Source organism: Puma concolor, chromosome D4 (assembly GCF_028749965.1).
Source record: "Puma concolor isolate L17-30 chromosome D4, mPumCon1.1.hap2, whole genome shotgun sequence".
NCBI classification, from domain to species: Eukaryota; Metazoa; Chordata; class Mammalia; order Carnivora; family Felidae; genus Puma; species Puma concolor.
The window spans coordinates 92,913,211-92,933,021 of record NC_141679.1 but is presented as its reverse complement, the minus strand read 5'-3'; the positions used below and the strand labels follow the sequence as shown (position 1 = coordinate 92,933,021).

The 19,811-nt window shown below is 65.6% G+C and overlaps 1 long non-coding RNA gene across 1 annotated transcript; it reads right to left on the bottom strand.

Moving 5' to 3' along the window:
- Positions 1-613: 613 nt before the first annotated feature.
- LOC147575145 (uncharacterized) lies at positions 614-12,266 on the bottom strand. The gene is made up of 2 exons (XR_015243192.1): positions 11,305-12,266; positions 614-747 (listed from the first exon to the last, which is right to left on the bottom strand). It is a non-coding gene; the product is annotated as an uncharacterized LOC147575145 (long non-coding RNA).
- Positions 12,267-19,811: the final 7,545 nt, after the last annotated feature.

Here is a 19,811-nt window from a genome sequence, read left to right as displayed (position 1 = left end):
GGGGCTCCCAGCAGCCGCGCGAGCCGGTCCCTTCCCCAGCCGAGCCTTCAGGCCGGAGCCCGGCCCTGCCGACTCCTTGGCGGTAGCGGAGGACCCAGCCGTGCCCAGACCCCTCCCCCAGGACCGGTGAGGCCATCGGTGCGTGCCGATTCAGGCTGCCGAGGGAGTGGTAGCAGTGTGTGGCATCCAGGTCGCACACACACCACGAGGTGCTCAAACCGCGGTGGCACTACTGGGCGGAGGACCTGCCGTGCTGAGGAACCTTGAACGACTGCCCCTTCGGCGATCGTGCTGCAACCTACGAAGTCCTACTCAGATACCAGGGACCACTGGGCTCCCAAGTGAACTGGAGACAGGGTCAAACCCCAAAGCCCCAGATCTCTGTGACGGGGAACATACCCAGGTTCCAGGGGGAAAATGCCACTCGTTTTTCCTTCTGGATGTTTCCAGAAATCGGAAGATTCTCCAGCTCTGATCTCCGCTGGCTGCCACTCGAGGCCTCCGTGTTACATCCGCTCCACCGGAGCCACTGATCACGCCGCATTAGCACCGCTGAGCCCTTGGGCATCAGCGCCCCGTCCTGCCCAGGCGGCCACAACAGAACCACACAGACTGGGCGGCTTCAACAGCCAATTTATTCTCACGGTTCTGGAGGCTGGAAATCCAAGATCGGGGCCCCAACCGATTCATTTTCTGGTGAGAGCTCTCCTCCTGGCTTGTGGATGGCCACCCTCCTGCTGTGAGCTCCTGTGGCAGGGAGGGAGGGAAGACAGAGAGACAGAGAGACAGAGAGAGAGAGAGAGAGAGAGACCGCGTCTCTCCTTAGGACACGAATCTAAGATCCGGGCCCCACCCTGATGGCCTTTTCTAACCTTGATTACCTCCGTAAAGTCCCGTCTCCAGATACAGTGGCCTTGGGGGTTGGGGCTTGACAGTATCAGTTGGGCTGGGGGCAGTGCGAACATTCAGTCCGTCGCAGATCCCCCCTGGGTCTGCAGAGAGGGCTAGATGCCTCTCCCTCAACCGCCTACCATGGATCTTCCCTTACTTCCTCTGACAATGACCAGTGCTGCCCAACACTTCCCAGTATGTTTCCCACCAGACACCCGTGTGTCTTCGGAAAACAGGATTCCACGGTGAACGAGCTTGGCCGTGCGGGGTGACCCCGACCTCCCAGAGCCCCGCGGAGGGACACCGGCCCCGGCCAGGGCAGTTCTCCTCGGATGGGCGGCCGGGGGATGGCGCCTCTGGCCCAGACGCCGCGTGGCCACTCGCCCTTCCGAGTCCAGCCGCTGAGTCCGGTCACGCCGCCCCCAAGGTGAGTCAGAGCCCAGCCAGGAGACCCACCTACCCCGGCAGACAGACCAGCCCCAAGGGAGCCTCATCCAGGCCAGCACCAGTGGCTCCCACCCATTCACTGACTCTTTCCGAAGCCGGTTCCTGGCTCAGTCGGGGTTTACCGCTGCTTCATAAACTGCCTGAGGTCACCCCTCCTGCCAACCCATGAGCAAACTAAAACGAGGAGCTTTTCCTCCCTCCAAAGGCCTGGAAGGGCATCTGAGGCCCTGTCAGCTGCACCCGGCATCCGGCTCGGACTCATCACTCCAGGCCGCCCGGCGTGTGGGCAGGGCGCAAGGGAGGACACTTAAGCCCACCGGGGGCAGACAGGACCCCTCCCGGGCCGCCCTGCTCATCCCTCTGCCTCTCGGCAGGGTCTCCTGCCAGCCCTTGCCCTGGGGACTCAGAGCAGTAGCGAAGAACCCTGCAGAAGGGGCGTGACGGGAGCCCCCCGAGTCCGGGCGGGTGGGGGACCCCACGGGAGGGGCGTGGGGACGACCACGCGTGCACCCCTCCCGCACCGCTCTGGGAGCCATCAGAGCCCAGCACCGGCAGGCACCCTGGCTAGATGCACCAGCCGTGCCCAATGTGGCTGCAGTGACACCACAGGCGCCCCCCTGCCTGCACAGAGCCGCCAGCCCGCTGGGGAAATGGCGGTAAAGCACTACACGTCCGGGACGCTGAGCCCGACCTCCCCCTCCATCGCGGGGGGTCCGGGTGAGCCCTTCTCACGCAACCACCTGCCTGCATCCGTACCTGGGGGACGGGAGAGAGCTTTCCTTCCAGAGCGCGGCTGAGGCCTGTGCCTCTGCAGGACCCGCGGCCTGGGGACACGCCAGCCGCCACCACCTCTGGTCGTCCTCGCCGCAGGGAGGCCATGCCCTTCTCTCTCCGGCATCCCGCGTTTGGGGGGAGCGGGAGGGCTCTGAAGGTCCAGGCATCCCAGCAGCCCCACCCGGGACTGACAGGGCCCCCACAGTAGCAACCGCTCCCCCCCCACAGCCTCCCTTCCCCCTGCCCCACAGTGTGGATCCCTCATACACCTCTGGCCCCCAAAACTCCACGTCTGCTTCCAGAACACCCAGCCCGAGACAGTGGTCGGAGAAGGCAGGGCCTGCCCAGGTGGGGCGGGGGGGGGGCCCATAAACAGCTCTGCGGGAGGTGGGGGGTCAGCTGCTGCAGCTTCCCCAGGAAGAACTGGAGGGGTGCGTCTGGCGGGGACCAAATAGTAGCTGCGAGGACCAAGGGTCTGCGAGGTTATTTCGAAGCCCACTCATGTCCTAGAGAAAGACAAGGAACAGCTGAGCACCAGGGGCAGGCAGTGGGACCCCAGGTGTGAAAGCCAGGGGGCCTGCAGGGAGGTGGGGATGGAGAGCGTGTGGGACCAAGCCCGTGGTCCCGGATGGTCAGGGCGGCTGGACTCGGCAGACGGCCAAACAGCCGACAGGGCAGGCCTGCAGGCCAAGGTCAGGGGCCTGGTTGGGAGAACCCGGGACCACAATCCACAGGGAGACACCCTCTCCCCAGTGCTCCGAGCCATCCATGTCGGCAGATGAAGCCCACCCAGCCCCGGGACAGCATCCCTCCCCCTGGGTGGGGGCCTATAACCGGGCTTAGGGAAGAGGGGCCATCAAGTGGGGTTGAGTCGGAGGGGGCTGGAGCAAGGGGCCAGGGCCCTAGAAACATCCGGGGAGAGGCTGACTCCACAGAGATGCTGGGGAGACAGGCAGGCCCTGGTGGGAGACACGCAGTGAGGACCCCGGCTCTGGAGAGGCCCCTCCACGGTGGAGACGGTGTCCCTTTTGCAAGGCAATGCCCAGTGGAGCCTGAGGGCCGGACGGTGGGACCCCGGTTCCTCCAAGTGGCAGGGTCCCGAGAGGGCAGGGCTGATGAGTGGCGCCCGGGCCCCTCTCTGCCTCATCCCCAGCGGCTCCTCTGTGACCTGGGGGGGTCCCACAGACAGCTGAGGGAGGAGGAGCCCCCCAGCTGGGGGGCCGAGTGGTTCTGCTCGGTTCGTGGACACAAGCTGACACCGGCCGGCAGGTTCACGGCGGCCCGGCCTCGGGGTACAGCGTGGAAACCCTGACCCCAAGCCCGGCCGCGCCCTCCAGCACCTGTGCCCACCGAGGGGCGGCAGTTCTCGCGAGGTCACATGGCTCCTTCTGCTGACCTTGGAGGAAAACGGTAAAAGCTCACCGAGGGCCACATCCGAAGCCTTGAAGGCTCCTTGACTCGTGAGCGCAGAGCCACTTCCATGCCCTGGAAGGGAGAGCCAAACGCTGCGCCGAGGCTTTTTTAAACACATTTCACGAGTGTCATAAACCCTGACTGCAGATAATTTTGTCCACCTGGTTTCTGTATTTCCTAAATAAAGCTTCACAAGGACCTAAAATTCTTTCCCATTCCAGAGGGTGCTTGAGAGCACATTTATGAGGGCGGATGAGTCAAACCATGCCGGGGGGGGGGTGGGGTGGGGGGGGTGGGGGGGGAGGTTGGGGGGGGCGGCCAACCCCCCAACTTGGGTCTGACTCCAAGAGTCAGCACAGCCCACACTCGAGTGATTTCATCAGAGCTTCCCTGCCCCAGATTCCTGGCTCCGGGGCCCGGCCAGGACTGGGGCACTTCGTGTCTTAGGGGCCCAGGCCCCGGGAATCCGCTGGGCCCACCCTCTCCGCCCTCCCGGGCTCCCCACGGGCCGCATCCAGGCCACAGCCCATCGGAGACTTGCCGAGCACAGCCTGTGGCGGGGTTGACACCTGAGAAGCCGAGGGGCTGAGACAGAGGCGGCAGGGGGGCCCCCCCGAGCGTCCCCACACCCTCCTCCGGGACTGCCCCACACCCTCCTCCGGGACTCTGGACCTGCAGCCTGGATCCAAGCTCCCCTCCGCCCGCCGGCTGAGGCTTCCCACCAGGGCCCGGGGCCAGGAAGCTCTAGAACGTCCCCAGAGCCTGTGCCGCCGGGCTCTGGATGGGCGGGCAGAAGCGGCCGCGGCCGCGGCTTCGTCGGCGCCCACTCCGTAGACAGGGAACCTGAGTCTCGGGCAGCGACAGCTTGAGGCTACACGGCCGACACGTGGGCAGGCTGGCAGCCGGTCCCTCGTCTACACCCCCTTCACCACCGGGCGGGTGTCTCCCGGGACCACCTTGCCCATTACACAGGTGGGCAAACTGAGGCCTGGAGAGCGAGCAGCGGGCTAGCGGGTCCCGGGTGTGTCCCCGCTCTGCGCTGAGGAAGCTCCAGGAGTCTAGGACTTTCCGTAGACCCCCGCCCTTGGAATGTGTGGGGGCTGAAAGGGCAGCCGACCGTGGCTGTGTCCCCAAACCCTGCTGGCAAATGCGCACACAACACTCAGGGGCGGGCGGAGTCGGGGAGTGGCTTGCGGGGGGGTGGGGTCGTCTGGTGAGGAGAGAGGACAGTGTGGGCTCCCAGCTCAGCCCCAGCCCCACGGAGCAGGGTGGGGGGGGGGTGGGGTGGGGGGGGAGCTAGGGAACAGCTCCCTGGCCAGGGCCCGCCTCCCCGGGAAGAGGCCCAGAAAAGGAGGAGGAAAAAATCCATTTCCTGAACATGCACGGAGACAGGGAAGGCAGTGTCCACGTGGCAGCTCCCACGGCATGGCCAGCAGCCTCGCCCCCGGCAGGGGACCGGCAGCGCCCGCTCCTCAAAGCCGGGCCCTCGGGTTCCACCCCTTCAGGCCCTTCGAAAACCCTGCCCCCCTGCCCCCGTCCCCACTCCTTGCTCCCGGGACAGCGGGGCGAGGGCCCCAGGGAGCCGGGCCTGGTGTGGGGGGGGGGGCGGGGGGGGGGCCAGGGTCCCTCCCACCAGCGGGAGCAGGCTCCCCAGCCCCGGGCCAGGCTTTTTCTTGGGGCCAAATCCATGCCTCCGCGTGATAGGCCTTCCCCGGGGCACCAGGACCACAGCTGGGAACATTCACGTCTGCTTTGGGGCCAGTGCAGAGACAGAGGGAAGACGCCTCCGAGCGGGAGGAAGGAAGACACAGGGACGAGAGTCAGTGCAGGGGAGCGTGGGGACATCCCGAACGGCCCCTCGGAGAAGGCCCTGCCCAGAAGCGGACGCCAGAGCGGAGCCTCTCGGAGAGACGTGGGAAGACCGGGGAGGAGCCCTGGGCAGAGGCCCCGGCAGAAGCAAAGGCCCTGAGGCGGGAACGTGCCCCCCAAGTGCGGCTGCGGGGCTCCCGGGCACAGGTGCTGTCCGCTCACTAACGGGCACCGAGCACCAGCTGTGCACCCGGCTCTGCAGGGGCGGGGCTCTGCCTCCGAAGCTCAGGCTCTCGACGGAGGACAGATGCACCGGCCGACGGCCACCCTGGGGGAGCTCACGGCAGGGCGAGGGGCAGGGGGTCCCCAAGCTTAGGCCTTACCTCGTGGAGTGGCTCGGAGGCTGGCCTTGGGTGCTCTCTCCAGAGCGGACAAGTCCTCCCCCCGGAGTGCCACCGTGAGGACCCAGGAGGACACCCCCGTCCCCCGTGGCGTCGGTGAAGCTGTCTACACCCTGTGTTGGCCTCCCTGGTCCCCAGGAGTCTGCGAACGCCCCACGCAGGGCAGCTGTGAAGGAGAGTGGCACCGGGCACATCACATGACCTGTCACCTCACCCGGGAGAGGGGGGATTGCCACCTCCCACCCCAGACATGGGGCACACGGAGGGCACAGAGGGCACAGAGGTCACAGAAGCCAGGGTCCACCACTCCGTCAGTGGTGATCGGGACCCACGATGAGCCAGGGCAACCGTCGCAAACCGTCCACGCCCTCCAACAGAGCGGGGTGCGAGGGGGGACCCTGTTCCGGGTGCTAGACGTGGGGAGGCAAAGGCAGGGGAGCGGCAGGTGGAAACGAAGTGTCTGTGCGGCCGAGGGTCCTCGGAAATGCCCCGCGCAGGGGTCCGGGCGGTGGGGGCCGACTCCCCCTTTGCCAGCTGGGAACTGGGGGGGGACCAGGTCCTCTCCGGACCGGGCCTGGACCCTCCATCTTCAAGACCGTCGAGGCTGGGCCATGAGAGCTACCCGGGGAGGGAGCCCTCCGCCCCAGCGCAGGACCCCCCCCCACCCCCAGCGTCCTGCTTGAGCGGTCTGCTCTGGATCCAGCGTCTGAAACCTCAGAGCCACAGGGAGCTGCGTTCCCCACCCCCCCCCAGGGGGTCATCCCGGCCGAAGAAGGCCCCGGATTCTGCGAGAGCTCGGTGACCGGGACCCGGGGCCGGACTCCCCACGGCCCCGCGCTCACCCAGCCGGCCACGGTCTCAACAGCCGTGTGAGGGGAGGAAGGTTGAGACCCCACGGCCCCGCGCTCAGGAGGCCCGTACCCGGGTTCGTCGTCTGCGGTCGCCCTCTGGCAAGTCTTACTCATTCTCGAATACGGGGCCCTACGCGTTCGTTTTGCGCGGGCCCCACACGCTGTGCAGCCGGTCCAGCTGCCGGCTTTCACACCGAGTGCGTCAGAACCCGCCGCGCCCCCACCCCCCGCCTGGACCGCCCATCTGCGGAATGGGTTTATGCCCAGTCCCCGGGGTGGTCTGGGGGAGCTAAAGGAAACGGAAAAGTTCTGAAGCCCTGGGGTGGGTGGCGAGGGGGGGGTCCCAGAGAGGCGGAGGGGTGAGGGGGAGAGGGAGGAGGGGAGGGGCAAGGAGGGGCAAATCTCTCTGTGTCTTTTCCGTGTGGCAGGGCCCCCTTCCCTCCTTCCTGCCCAGCGCCCACCTCACCCGGGGAGCGAGGCGGGTTGGATGCGAATCCCATGGAAACGCGGCGGCGGCACATTTTCCGAGTTGTTTTCAAACGTTGTTTTGGCAACGTCGCCTCCCCCGTGGCCCGGGGCCCTGACATGAAACAAGCCTGACCCGCGTCCCGGCCCCGGGCTCCAGCTCCAGCCGCTCCCGCCAGCCCGGGCTCCCGGCTGCCAGACGCTGGGCAGGAGAGGCCAGCCTGCCCTCTCCAAACGGCCTCTTTTTGGGGCCAAAATACACCTCTGGACGAGCCGGGCTCTGCAGTCGCTGAATGGCAATACTGCGTCGGTGGGGACGGTTCCAGGCCCCGTGCCGACATCCCAGGCCGGGAAGGGGCCCAGCTCAACTGGTGTAATTGGGCCCGAGGCTCTCATGGCGCAGGAGGGGAAACTGAGGCCCGGAGAGACGGAGGCGCGCGCCTGGAACTCGGGGCAAATGGCCGAGCTGGGGCGGGTCCCCAGGTGGGTTGTGGGATAGCGAAGGGCGCTGGCCTGGGGCGTGCAGCCCAGCGGGGGTTCTCTGAGCCTCGCAGCCCACCTGTAGGTGAGAATACGGGATGGTTCTAGACGTAAAGGACCTCATTGTACCCCGACTGCCTGGCCCAGGGCCTGATTCGTGGAGGCCAGCAGAAACCGGCAGCACATCCAGGAAAGGAGGCTGTGCCTGGGAAGGACTCGGACGCATGAGTAGGAGTTCGCCAGGATGACAGGTGGACACAGGGACCCAGGCCCCCGGTCAGCAGCAGGAGGGAGGCCAGCCCCACCCTGGGCAGGAGCAGGGCTGCCTCCCCTGCCTTCATCCGGGCTCATGTGGGCCCTCCTGTCGTGGAAATTTCCTTCCTCCCCGCCCGGGGGGGGGGGGGGGTGGTGACGGTGGCCTCCCCTAGGGGGACGTGGGGACAGAGAGGAACAGGACAGCGGCAGTTGTCCCCAGACCCAGCTTCCACAGGGAGCCCGCAGCTTCCAAAGTGGAGGCCAGGTGACAAGCAGGCTTTGAGGGCAAACCTTCTGCTTCTCCTTTTGAAGCTTCTTTTATGACTTTTTCAATGAGAAGGAGGCATCGAGTGACCAGGAACGAAAGCGATCGGTATGGAAATGTTCGGGAGGGACTCTCACCAGCGACCTGCACAAATATGGAACCTTCTGGAGCGTGGGGCGGGGCTGGGGCTCCGCGCCCGTGGACGGACGCCAGATGGGCCAGGACGGGACCAGCAGAGGCCGCCCCGTCTCAGCCACTAGCGTCTCCTGGATGCATCGACGACACGAGCCTCCCGCCAGGCTGGGCGTTCTGCTGGCTGGGGTTTTTGTTGTCGAGCTGTTTTAAAGGCTGTGTTTCTTCCCCCTCGCCGCACAAAATTGATGCCCTGACTCTTCAGACGGCCGGCTGTCTTCGGGCAGAAAAATGCAACGGGGAGCCCTGCACCCGTCCGGTCTGTCTCCGTGAGAGGAGGGGGCCCGAGTCCGGCCGCCAGCAGCCGGCCCAGGAGCCGGCAAGGGCCGGTGACGAGCTCGGTGCGTTTATAAGACCCTCCCGCCCAGGGGTGTGGCTGGCTGGGCACCCCGGGCATGGCTCAGCCCCCGGCCCAGCCCCGCTTCAGAGCTGCTGCCCTCACTCTCTCCCTCCCCGGTAGCTGGGCACCGAACTCCCTCCAGCCCCACAGCCCGTGTTAACCTAGCGTCACGGCGCTGGGCCTGCTTCTGGCTTCCCCCGGCCACAGCCGCTGAGCGCAGCCTGTATCTGGGAAGCCGGTGCCCCTTCCCTGCCTCCACCCTCCTGCTACGTTCCCCCCGGTCCTCCTACTGCGGCGAGGCCCAGCGCGGCCCTCCGAAGGCAGAGGCCAAGAGCACAGACCCCAGTTTGGGGCAAGTTGCCGTCGTGACGATGCCCATGGGCGCGGCTCCTGGCCGGAGAAGGTGGGGGGGTTCCATTATCCCCAGTTTACAGAGGAAGAAACTGAGGCCTGGGGGAGCTCGGTAATGTGCCTGAAGCCACACAGGCTGGGTTGGAAGGCACGTCCCTCTCGACGGACACCAGAGCATTGCAACACACCTCCGAAGCCAGAAAACGGCCCCCGCGGGCCGTCCAGGGTGCGAGTCGCCCGGGCTGAAGGCAAGCCGGGAGGCCTGGAGGCCCAGTGCTGTTCGAGCGCCAACTGGACCCATCCGCCCGTCAGACACGGGCGTCCGTGGAGGAGAGGAGCCCAGTGCGCGAGAAAACAGGCCGCGGGACCGCGCCACGAAAGCCACGTGGGTCTAGCCGCTGCCAGCACCTGGCCGTGCCGGGTGGGCCACCTGAGGGCCGGAACGCGTGCGAACCACAGCGTGTGTCGGGAGGCCGCCGGAGCCGCCTCCGAAGCGGCCTTCCAGCCCCGGGCAAACCCTCTGATGATGCGGCCTCTGAAGCGCTTCCGGGTCCCCAGCTCACAGAAGCCGTGGAAGATGGCCCGTGGTCATGCGGTCTTCGGCCACGAGGCTGTGAGCTGGGTCCCTGTGCGGGGCCCCCCCACGGCCCTCCTTCCTAAAGAAAGGAGGAGACGATCCCCACCCGGGCCCGCCCCCCAGGCACGGCGGTTTCTCCCATTCGGCCCCCGGTGGGCACACGGCGGGCCCCCGCCAACCCGGCGTGGGGTCGGGGAGGCACCGGGCACCCCCTCTGGCAGAGCATGATGGGGACAAAGGGTGGCCTGGCTCCCTGAGCCAGTCTGACTCCCGCCTGACTCGTGGGAGGACCACTGCGTCCCCCAGGGGACATGTGGCAATGTCCGAGACAGTTGTGGTTGTCACAACCAGGGTGGGGGCGGCTGCCGGGATCTGATGGCAGTGGCCCGCTGCTCGCCACGTCCTCCTCTGCACGCGACGGCCCCAGTCCCGGACGCGGTGTGCTGAGGAAGGCGCTCTGGGCCGGGGGGTGGGGAGGGAACGATGGCACTTCCCCGAGTAGCAGGACCCTGCCCACAGGTGAAGAAACGGCCCGTCCCCAGAGCCCTGGGCAGCCTGGAGGTGGGTGTTGGGGGGAGGTCGTGGCCCGGTGCTGGGGCTCTCCACGGCCGGTGATGGGGAGCCACAGAAGGTGCGTGAGACGGAGCCTTGCCACCAGTACAGAGGGCCTTCCAACTTTGGACTCAAGGAAGCCAAGGGTGGGGGCCACGGCTAACTCAGCACCACCTGAATGTCCTAACGTGAGTTCTCAAACATGGGGCACTTGTTTGAGAACTACCTTCGGTGACCTGGGTGTCCCCTCCCGACCCACCGTGCACCGTCTCTCCCCCCCCCCCGGCTCTGGGCCCCAGGGGCCCCGGCTGCCCTCCAGCAGCCCGCTGGCTCCGCCGGTCAGAGGACTGGCGCGGGGTGACTCACTCCTTCCACACCCCCCCCTCAGGCCCCATCCCACCCTTGGCTCCCCACTGCTCCCAGCCCCGCCCTGCGCAAGCCCCGGAGGTTCCCCGGCACCAACCCCCCGTCTTTGCACACGGCGACCTCGGTAAACTCGCTTCCAATCACCCTGGCGACATGGAGTGTCCCTTTCCTGCCGGGACCCTGCCATCTCCAGGTCCCTGAGGCCCATACTCAGAGGGGGACTAGGCAGCCACCGTGGGGAGGGTGAATTCTCTGGCTGTGACTTCCGTAGGCCTCCGTTGCCCCAGTCGGCAGAGCGAGAGCTTATCCTGGGGGACCCCGAAGGACTTGCCCCGCAAGCCCTCGCGGCCTTCGGGAAAGAGCGACAAGGCAGGTGGTTGCAGCGGGAAGTCGTCACAGCCCGGAGAAGGACCGCCACCACTGGCCACCCCTCCCCCGGGCGGCTCGCGGCCTGGCCCTGGCCATGTTCGCATTCAGCAGCTCACAGACCCCTCACCAGAGCCCTCTGAGGTAGAAGCTGGCCCCGTGGCACAGATGGGGAAACTGAGGCAGAGGAAAGGTCTGTCGTTACCTAAGGTCAGAGAGCTGAGGAGGGCACGGCCAGGTTCTCCCTGTCCAGGCCCAGAGAGTCCTTATCCTCCCGTCCTGCCGCCTTGTGACAAATACAGCCACCGCCCTTGGGAGCTGCCCAGGACCTCCACAGGGGACAAGACAGACCTAGCCCTGAGCCCACTGTTGGCTGTCGGTGGGCGTCAGTGACCACTGAGGGCAGGAGCCCCCAGGATGCTAAAATTAATGGGCAAAGGGTCAAGAAGCAACAGGATATTCGCATCCTTAGAGAAGCCTCCCTCTCTAAAAAACAAACAAATAGTCACCAGTGTCAGTGGGCCATGCTCCCGGGTCACGGGCAGGGTGGGGGCAGAGGGCCTTCTGGAGGCGGCTCGGACCCGGATGGTCTGCAGGCGCCTGGAGATCCATCACCGTGAAAGCCTTCCGGGAACCCAGGGAGGCCAGTGCCGCTACGATCCCGTCTCACGGGAGGGGAAACTGAGGCTCAGAGCGGCGGGCCACGTGGTCATGTCCACGCAGGTTGTGGGTGGTGTGGCTGGGGGTCGCACCTAAGCCTGTAGCCCAGGACCCTCTACGGGCCCACACGCCTGGCACCCGCTCGCCCCTCGGCCGACACAGCCAGCGCGTACGGGGAGCCCTCCGGGAGCCGAGATCTCCAGAGACGCGAGACTTCTCTATTCACAGAAGCTAGAACACAGGGAGGGCAGACCGTGTGGGCCACAGCAGAGTCTAAAGGAGGAAGAAAGTCAGGCGGACAGACCTGGTTCAAGAGGGCTTCCCGGAGGAAGGAACAGTGTCACAGAGCTTCTGCCGTTGCAGCCCCAGGGCCACGTTGCCAAGAGCACTTGCGATAACCAAGCCACTTTGGGTCTTTCCTAGGCTGTATCCACACCCAGCCAGGAGGCCACCGACCCAGGTGAGAGACCTGCCGTGCGGCTGCCTCCCCTCCCGCCCATAGCACCGACAGGAACGAGGAGGGGAGGCCCCCCGAGCTCGGCCACAAGCAGCTGCTCTCAGGTGACACTGAGCCACGGGTCATCACTGCGGACCCTCTGCCCCTCCCCCCGCCGGCACCGAAAGTTCTGGGGCTCCTGGGGATGCCTGCGTTTCCCGTGGTGGGGACGAGGCCCTCAAGGGGCTACAGGGGGGGATGGCTAACAGGCTTATGGCCGAGGAGCCCGGGCAGAACGGGCAGGGGGGCACCCCACGGAGCAGGTAGGTGCGTCTCCCCCTGGGCTCTGGTGGGGAGGTCTGGGGGGGGGAACACCCCCCCTCCACCTCCTGCAGCTCCCCACCCCCACGCCATTCCCATCTTCCCCTCGAAGAGCTGACAAAGGAGTCGGGTCTGTCCCCTCCCGGCCGGGCCCAGTGCATCGTCCCATCTGACCCCAAAGTGCGACTCAAACAGAAAGTGAAGCAAAGACTCAGAAGACAGGCGCTTCTGCAGGCTGACCCAGGTCCCGAACCCGCCCGTCCGACCCCTGCCTGGTGCTCCCACCCCACCCCAGGCCGGTGGAAAGTCCGACGGAGAATCAGCAGCACACACACTGCCAAGGCCCCCACCGGCGGTGGGAGGGGGACAGAGAGCTCCCTGCTGAGCAGAGAGCCAGCGGCTACTTTCCATGGAAAAAATGTCTTCAGACCCCCCCAGAGGCCAGGAGGCCCCAGCCCATGACTCAAGGCTCTGCTGCAGCCACCGCTGAATCGCTTCCCAGACAGACGCGCCCCCCCACCCCCCCACCCCCAGGTCCTGAGCCAAGCTCCGACCCCCTCCCATCTCAGGGCCCGCTCCAGGCTGAGCCCCACAGCCCCGAGCAGGCCCGGAGCCCTCTGCCTGCACCCCCCGTGTCCTCCGGGACCTCAGCCGGGTCCCACCTGTCCGGTGGAAGGACAGGCTGGGGGAGGAGGGGGGGTTGGTTTCTACTTGGGCCCTATGGGCCCACAGGGGCTGTGCTCAGGGGACACCCTGCTGGGTGGGCTCCCAGGGCAGGGCCTGGCTTTCAGGACCGACACGGTTCGGCTGGTCCGGTTGAACCTGAGTCCCTTCGGGCGGACACCCGTTCGTCCTTGCTACGTCACTGGGCATCTCTGGTTTTATTTCAAGAAACATTTCTGACGAAACGTGGAGACGGCAGTGGGCTAGCCCTCCCCCCCCCCCCCCCCCCCATGCAGACTGTCCCGACCGCGAAGTCCTTGCAGGCAGCAGGGCTATCTGGGACGGGCTGTGGTCCCCTCCGTCGGGGGCCTGGGCTCCATCGGGGTGGGGGCGGGCAGCATCTATGGGGAGGCCCTAAAATCTTGACGGGGAGTTGACATCCTTTCCTGTGCAGCTCCTGTCACGTTCCAGCACCCCTGCTCTGGAGTGGGGTCTGGAGACCCCGGCTAGTGGTGCTGGGACAGGCAGAGGCCCCGACCCGAGGGCAGGGGGCACAGAGGTCAGCTGTCACCCTCACTCCCACTCCAGGGCAAAGGTGGCCAGGACCTGGGGACGCCGTGAGGGTCACCGGCACTCATCCCCACACCACAGGGCACCCCCGGAAAGCACTGGAGCGGGCGCCCTCTGAACTGGGGAGCCCCGAGGGCTGAGCCAGCCCTGCACGCCCAGGGCACCACCCCCCAAGACCCGGGAGCCCGCGATGCCAAAGGCACGGCCGGCGGGCAGAGCAGAGTGGGCTGGGCCAGGCCCGGATTCGTGCCCCCGGAGTCGGTGGGCTCGAGGTGGGCTCGACAGACACTGAACTTCGGGGAGGAGCCCCGTGGAGCGCTTCTCCTCTGTGGCCCCCCCCACCCCAAGCCGGGGCCGCCCGGCCAGACGCCCCAGTAAGTCCGCAGCGGGGAATCCTGTCCTGCCTCCCTCGCCTCTGGAAAAGACCCGTGGCCCATCGACTGTCCTGATTCGAAAGCCAGGAGCCGGCCTGGGACCCATTCCGTGTTCCGTGTGTCACCAAACGATCTGGGGCCTCATGTTTTCTCCTGACGTCACCCGCACGGTCTGCATCTGAAGCGGCTGTGAAACCCGCAGGGGCATAATCGCAGTTGCCTCTGCAAAGTGAGATCAGATGGTTTTTCCAAACCTCCCCCAACCCCTGCCTCCTCCCCCGCTCCCCCTCTCGCTCCTTTTTTCATTATGTTCTTTGGACCACGTCCAGATGTTTCCTGCAACAACAACCCTCCAAAAATTCACAAAAAAGAGAGCAAGAGTGAACAGCTTCCTGCCGGCCGGGCGACGTGGCGGGGCGGGGGCGGCCGGCCACGTCCGCAGGCCAGGGAGGAGGCGGGCCCCAGTCCGGCCCGGGTCCTCGGCCGCCCCCACGCCCCGGGTCTGGACCCCGGGAGGACACGGTCCCGGGGCCCCGGGGCGTTAAGGACAGCCCCTCTCCCCGGAGGCCGGGGCCCTGGCCACACTGTGGGCCGAGGGGAGGCCGTGGCCCGGGAGAGAGCAGGGCAGGGCGTCAGGACCAGGCTTCGGGCTCAGACCGTCCTGCTGGGCCTCCCAGCCCCGCAGCCGAGGCTGAGCGGCCGCGGGGAAGACACGTCTCCACGCGGAGCCTCCGTTTCCACAGGACGGGGGTTGTGCTGGAGCCTTAATTAAAAGCAGCCTCTGTCCAGGGCTGGCACCAGGGAGCGCCTCAACTGGACCAAGTCACCCGGAGGCAGGTGTGGAGGTGAACAGGGAGGGCAGGTTCCGGAGGGCTCGCGGCCAAAGGGACACCTGTGCCTCAAGGGGAGCCCGGTTTTTCCGCAGGCCCACGTCGAGGCCGGGGGACAGCTTTGAGCAGAGGCCCGAAGGCTGGACAGACACACTGTCGGGGTCCTGAGGCGCCTCCTGGGGGGGGGGAGGGGGGGGCTGGCACATGAGGGCCCCTGGTGGGGTGTGGGACGGGGCCAGGCCTCCCGGCCCTGTTGCCACCATCAAAGCCTTGAGCCAGCGGGGAAAGACCCAGATGCTGCCTTTGGAAGCCCCTCCCAGCCCCCAAGCACTCCAGCTTCTGAGATGACACAAAGTCGTTGCGTCCAAAGTTGTTCGCGTCCCCCCCACCCTGTCTGCTTCCCTGTGACCCAGGAGGTTGAGATCTGGGATGGGGCTGGCACAGGTCCCCCCGAGCCCACGGAGCCTTTGCACATCTGTTCTGCGTGGGGACTCTGGGCTGGCAGGTGTGATGTCCTGGGTGGGCAGAGCTGGGGATGCGGAGGGGAGGAGAGAGGGGTCAAAGTCCCCCAGGGAAGCCTCAGCCAGCTGTCACAAGCGTGTGTGGTGCCCTGGGTTCCTGGAACAGGACTGCCCTCTGGGGGCCGTGAGGGAAACGGGGCCGACACCTTCCCCACTCCCCTGCCTCCAGGACCAACCACCAGAGATGCGGCACAGGCGTCCCCAGGACCAAGCTCAGGTTCAGCGATTCACTAGGGTTCACAGAGCCCAGCCAAGCCGCTGCACTCACGGTCACAGTCTCTTCCGGCCGATGGACGGCGGTCAGCTCGCCCAGGACCCTGTGTGACCACACACGCGGGGTGCAGCCAAGCCAGGAAACCATCTGAGCTCAGGTGTGTAGGTTGTCACTGGGCATCGGCCACGTAGACGCAGCCGACCTGAGCCTTCTGCGCACCCCCCCACCCCACCCCCCACCCCCGAGGTCGAGCTGAAACCGTGTGGCCCGAGGGCCCCCGTCGATGCCTCTGGCGTGGGCCGAGGCCCCAGGCAAACAAAGGCAGGATGACATCCGAAGGGCCCAGAGGTCGCCTCCCAGGAGCTGGGCCAGGGCCAGACCTTTGGAAAGTGCCGGCTGTGGGCACACCCCAGCTGCCCGGTTAACCTTTTCCTGTCCAGTGACACAGCCCGCCGCGCACCATGTTGGGAGGCACCGGGCCCGAAGGAGCCCAGGTAGGGGACAATGGGGAAGGAAAGCATCAGGCAGACTTGGAGCCCCCCACCCCCCCGGCCCACCCCCGGGGTGGGGGGTGGGGGGCAGGACGCCTGCCGCCCCCTCCCCCTTGTAGGTGGTGAGCGGTGGCCACGCGGATGTCACAGAGCCCGAGTCCACGCCCGATCTCACACGGAGGCCCACGCTCCACCCACGCGCCCACTTGGCCCCTCGGCGAGGTGGGCCCTGCTCGAACTCGCCCAGGCCCCCCAAGAAGAATGCGATGGGACCACTTCAGCCTCGGAATGTGCAGCGAATGTCTGCAGGGGGCAGGGCGGGGCGGGGCAGGGGCTCCGTTTCTCCCTTCCGGATGAAGCCCCAACAGAGGAGGCAGCTTCGGGGGACGGAGGGGCCCAGAACAACCCCCTCCTCTGATGGCAGGGCAAGTCACCACCTCCAGAGAGTAGAAGCGACCTGCCTCTGGTCACGCAGAGCCGTCACGGCCCTCAGCCACCCCCACACCGGGCACCCGTCCAGAGACGTCCCTGATGCAGGTTTAATCTTCTGATTCTTTGTGGAAACATTTTGGAAGATCTGTATCTAACGGCTTTTGTGAACACGGTGGCTCTCCAGGCTGGTCCCCGGGGAGAGCTGTCGAAGCAGGTAGCACCCAAGCGGGCTGGCCTGGGCCCCGGCGGCAGCGACAGACTTTCAGTTTGGCCTAAAGAGGACCAAAAAGCAGGAACCAGATAATCCTACCGGCCCTGCCCGCTTACAGACAAGTCTAGAGAATCCCCGCAGGTAACACATAGGCCAAGGTTCTGGAAGGTTCACGAACACAGGCACAACGGCCCTGTAAGCAGCAGTGGGACCTGGCCAATAGAGCTCAAGATTTGGGGCCCATCTGGCGTAGCTGAACCCCCAGACCTCAGCGTCTGTAACGAGAAGATGGGAAAACATCAGCACTGGCCCCAGGGGTAGAGATAAGCCCTAACAAGAGGGCTTAAGCCAATGGTTCCTTCAGGAGCCCCTGGTGGGGCGGTCACGGAAGGTCCTTGATTTCTCCAGACTGTCCTCGACCATCATGAGCCCCACCCGGGGTACGGGGAATGGAAGCCGAAAACTTTGCGCTCACTCAGAGAACTGCCTAGTCATCCTTCAGTGCCTAGCTCGAAGGGGGAGCCTTCCAGTCCCTCCTCCGCGGGTTGCGCTCTCCTCTGTTCTCCCACAGGACCTTGAACGGGACCTCCTCCTGACATACATCGGCCCACATTTGCTGCCTGCATGCAGCCCCATGAGAATGTTCTGGACTGTCACGGTCCAATACGCCAGCCACTAGCCACATGCGGCTTTGGAGAGCTTGAACGTGACCTGTACAAGTGGAGATGGGCTGGGAGCGTAAATATATACCAAATCTCAAAGACTTTGTACCCCCAGACCAGATGCAAAATAGCTCATTAGTAACTTATATTGCTTGCATATTGAAATGACACTAACTCTACATGCTGGGTTAAATTAAAAAAAATTATTAAAATTCGCGTGCTTCTTGACGTGACTACTGGCACATTTTTAATCCCGTATGTGGCCCACGTGGCATTTGTGTCACAGGGACTCTGCTAACTGCTGCCTGTGGAACCAGCTCAGATTTCCAGGCAATGTTTGCTGAATGAATGAATGAATGAATGAATGAGTGGGTGGGTGCTTAGGCCGAGGGCCCCGGAGCCTCTGACTCACCCCAGCGTGACTGTCCTGTCGTCCTGCAGCCCCCTCATCCGGGCTACGGCCCACCCACATGTCACGTGCTCAGCTGTGCGGGGCACCTGGTCCTGTGCTGGGGTCTCAGGGCACCCCGAGGAGAAGACGGGGAGCCCCCGTGAGCAAGGAGCCTCAGAGGTTGGTCAGCATGCCCCTGACCAGCTGGGGACATGGGGGGGAAGGCATGGCGCTGGCCTTTTTCTCAGAGTCTGCGAGGCCAAGGAGAGGGAAGCAGGAGGGTCGTGGACAGTTGGTCGGGGGCAGAGTCACTTGAAAGGCGGTTGGGAGGAGGCCGCTGGAGCCATCAGATGTCTGGCTGACGCTTAGCCATGTGGGCCTCATGCTGCCCAGCCTCTTTCCCAACCTCCTCCTGGGCCCCAGGCAGGGGCTGCTTCCTCCCCGTCTCTACTCTGAGCAGTTCCTTGAACACCTGACACACTCCAGCCTCTGAGCCATCACCCCTGCTGTTTCCTGCTGGGTGGTCCTTCCCTGGCTCGTCACATGGCTGGCTCCTCGTTGAGACCTGCTCCCACTATGTACCCCAGGTTGTCTTCCCTTGATTCCTCAGAGTGCTTGGCTGGGGCTGATGGCCCTGGCCCCCCATTGGCCACTGGATGCCCTGCAGAGGCTGCTGGTATGTCCCTCACTGCCCTTCTCTTACACGACTTGCTCAGAACTGGAAAGGTGCCCTCCTGGGCCTTTCTGCAGGCTCTGGGGACAGGCCAGGGCATCACCTTGGGGTCCAGGGTGGTCACAATTCATAATCACGTCACACCGGACAAGGTCCGGCCACGGAGGGGCTCCCACTGGACCTCCCCCAGGCCTGGGGGCCTTGATCCCCTCGTCCTGCATCCCTCCCCGCCCCGCCCCAGCAGGTGCAACCTCCCCACCCACTCCCTGCCCTCCACGTGTGAGATGACCAGCTGGGAGGCGCATGCAGGGGCTCTGCGCGGGGGGGGGGGGGGGGGGGGGCCGGGGGGCAGGCGAGGCAGGTCACAGGGTTCCCGGGGCCTTCCTGTCTGGCTTGGAAAGCTCCCTCTCTTGTTTTCCGCTCTGTTTCCAGAACAGGATGTGGGAAAAGCAAGCATTTAAGGACAAGAGGACCCCTCAACCAAAATGAAACCAGAGATACTGATATCGGGCCCCTCGACGCTTCGGGGCTCCGGGTTGGGCAGCTCCCGGGCCCCACGCGCGCGACAGGGCGCCGGCGGCCCCGGACCACCCCGCAGGCAGCGCGGGGCGCCTGGACGCTGGGAGAGGGCGGGCCGGAGACGGTTGCCAGGGAGACGGCAGGCTTAGCCAATCAGCAGGGTCCACCGCCGGGCGGCGGGCCGCGCTCGGCGGGGCGACGCTGCCCTCTGGTGGCGGTCGCGGGTGCCGACAGCCTGTGCTGCAGTGTCCCCAGACACCCGGGGAGGCCTGACCTCATTCCAGGTGCATCACACCTGTCCTGAGGGGCAGGGGCTTCTCGGGGAGAAGACTGAAAACCTCCAGGTGTGGCGAGGTTCCCGCCCATCCCGTGCTCCAGGGACGTCACTTTTTGTCGGAATCACGCCCACGTGCAGCCCCACAAGTCAAGGAAAGGGGTTTGCAGGGACTACAAAGAGCCCGTGAAATGTCTCTTTGAATTTGACTCCGTTCAGCGCTGTAATCCGCAGAGTTCAGCGTGTGCAGAGATCGGCTTTACTGAACCCGCTAGTTCCATAGCATATGTATCCCCTAAAGTTGCAACATCCAGGGACTTCCAGCTTGGAATAATTGGATGGCGCCACCCACTGTCCACCCGGAGATGTGCAACCCAGCTGTACAAGCGGCCGTAACTCCTGGGCTAGGGGAGGGGGTCCGGGACCGTTGGAATTCCTGGAGCCCTAAGAGGGCCTGTCCAAAGTCACAGGGGTGGCCGCCCAAGGGGGCTGGCTCCAGACCCTTAAGCCGGCTGCCCACTTGCCCCCTCACCCCCAACTGACCCAGGGGAGCAGGTGCACAGTGACAGTTCCGGCTGACTGGCTGGCGGGTGCCCTGCCTCCACTCTCCTGAAGCCGCTGCAGACCCAGCCCGTCAGGCCTCCGTCTCCTGCCCAGACAAGACCTCAGAGTCCGTCTCAGCACAGTGCTCCAGGCAGCTCTGCCATTGGTTGGAACCGGCAATCAGCCCGCCCCCCAATCCAGTCCGTTTCCTCCTAACTCATTATTTGTGTG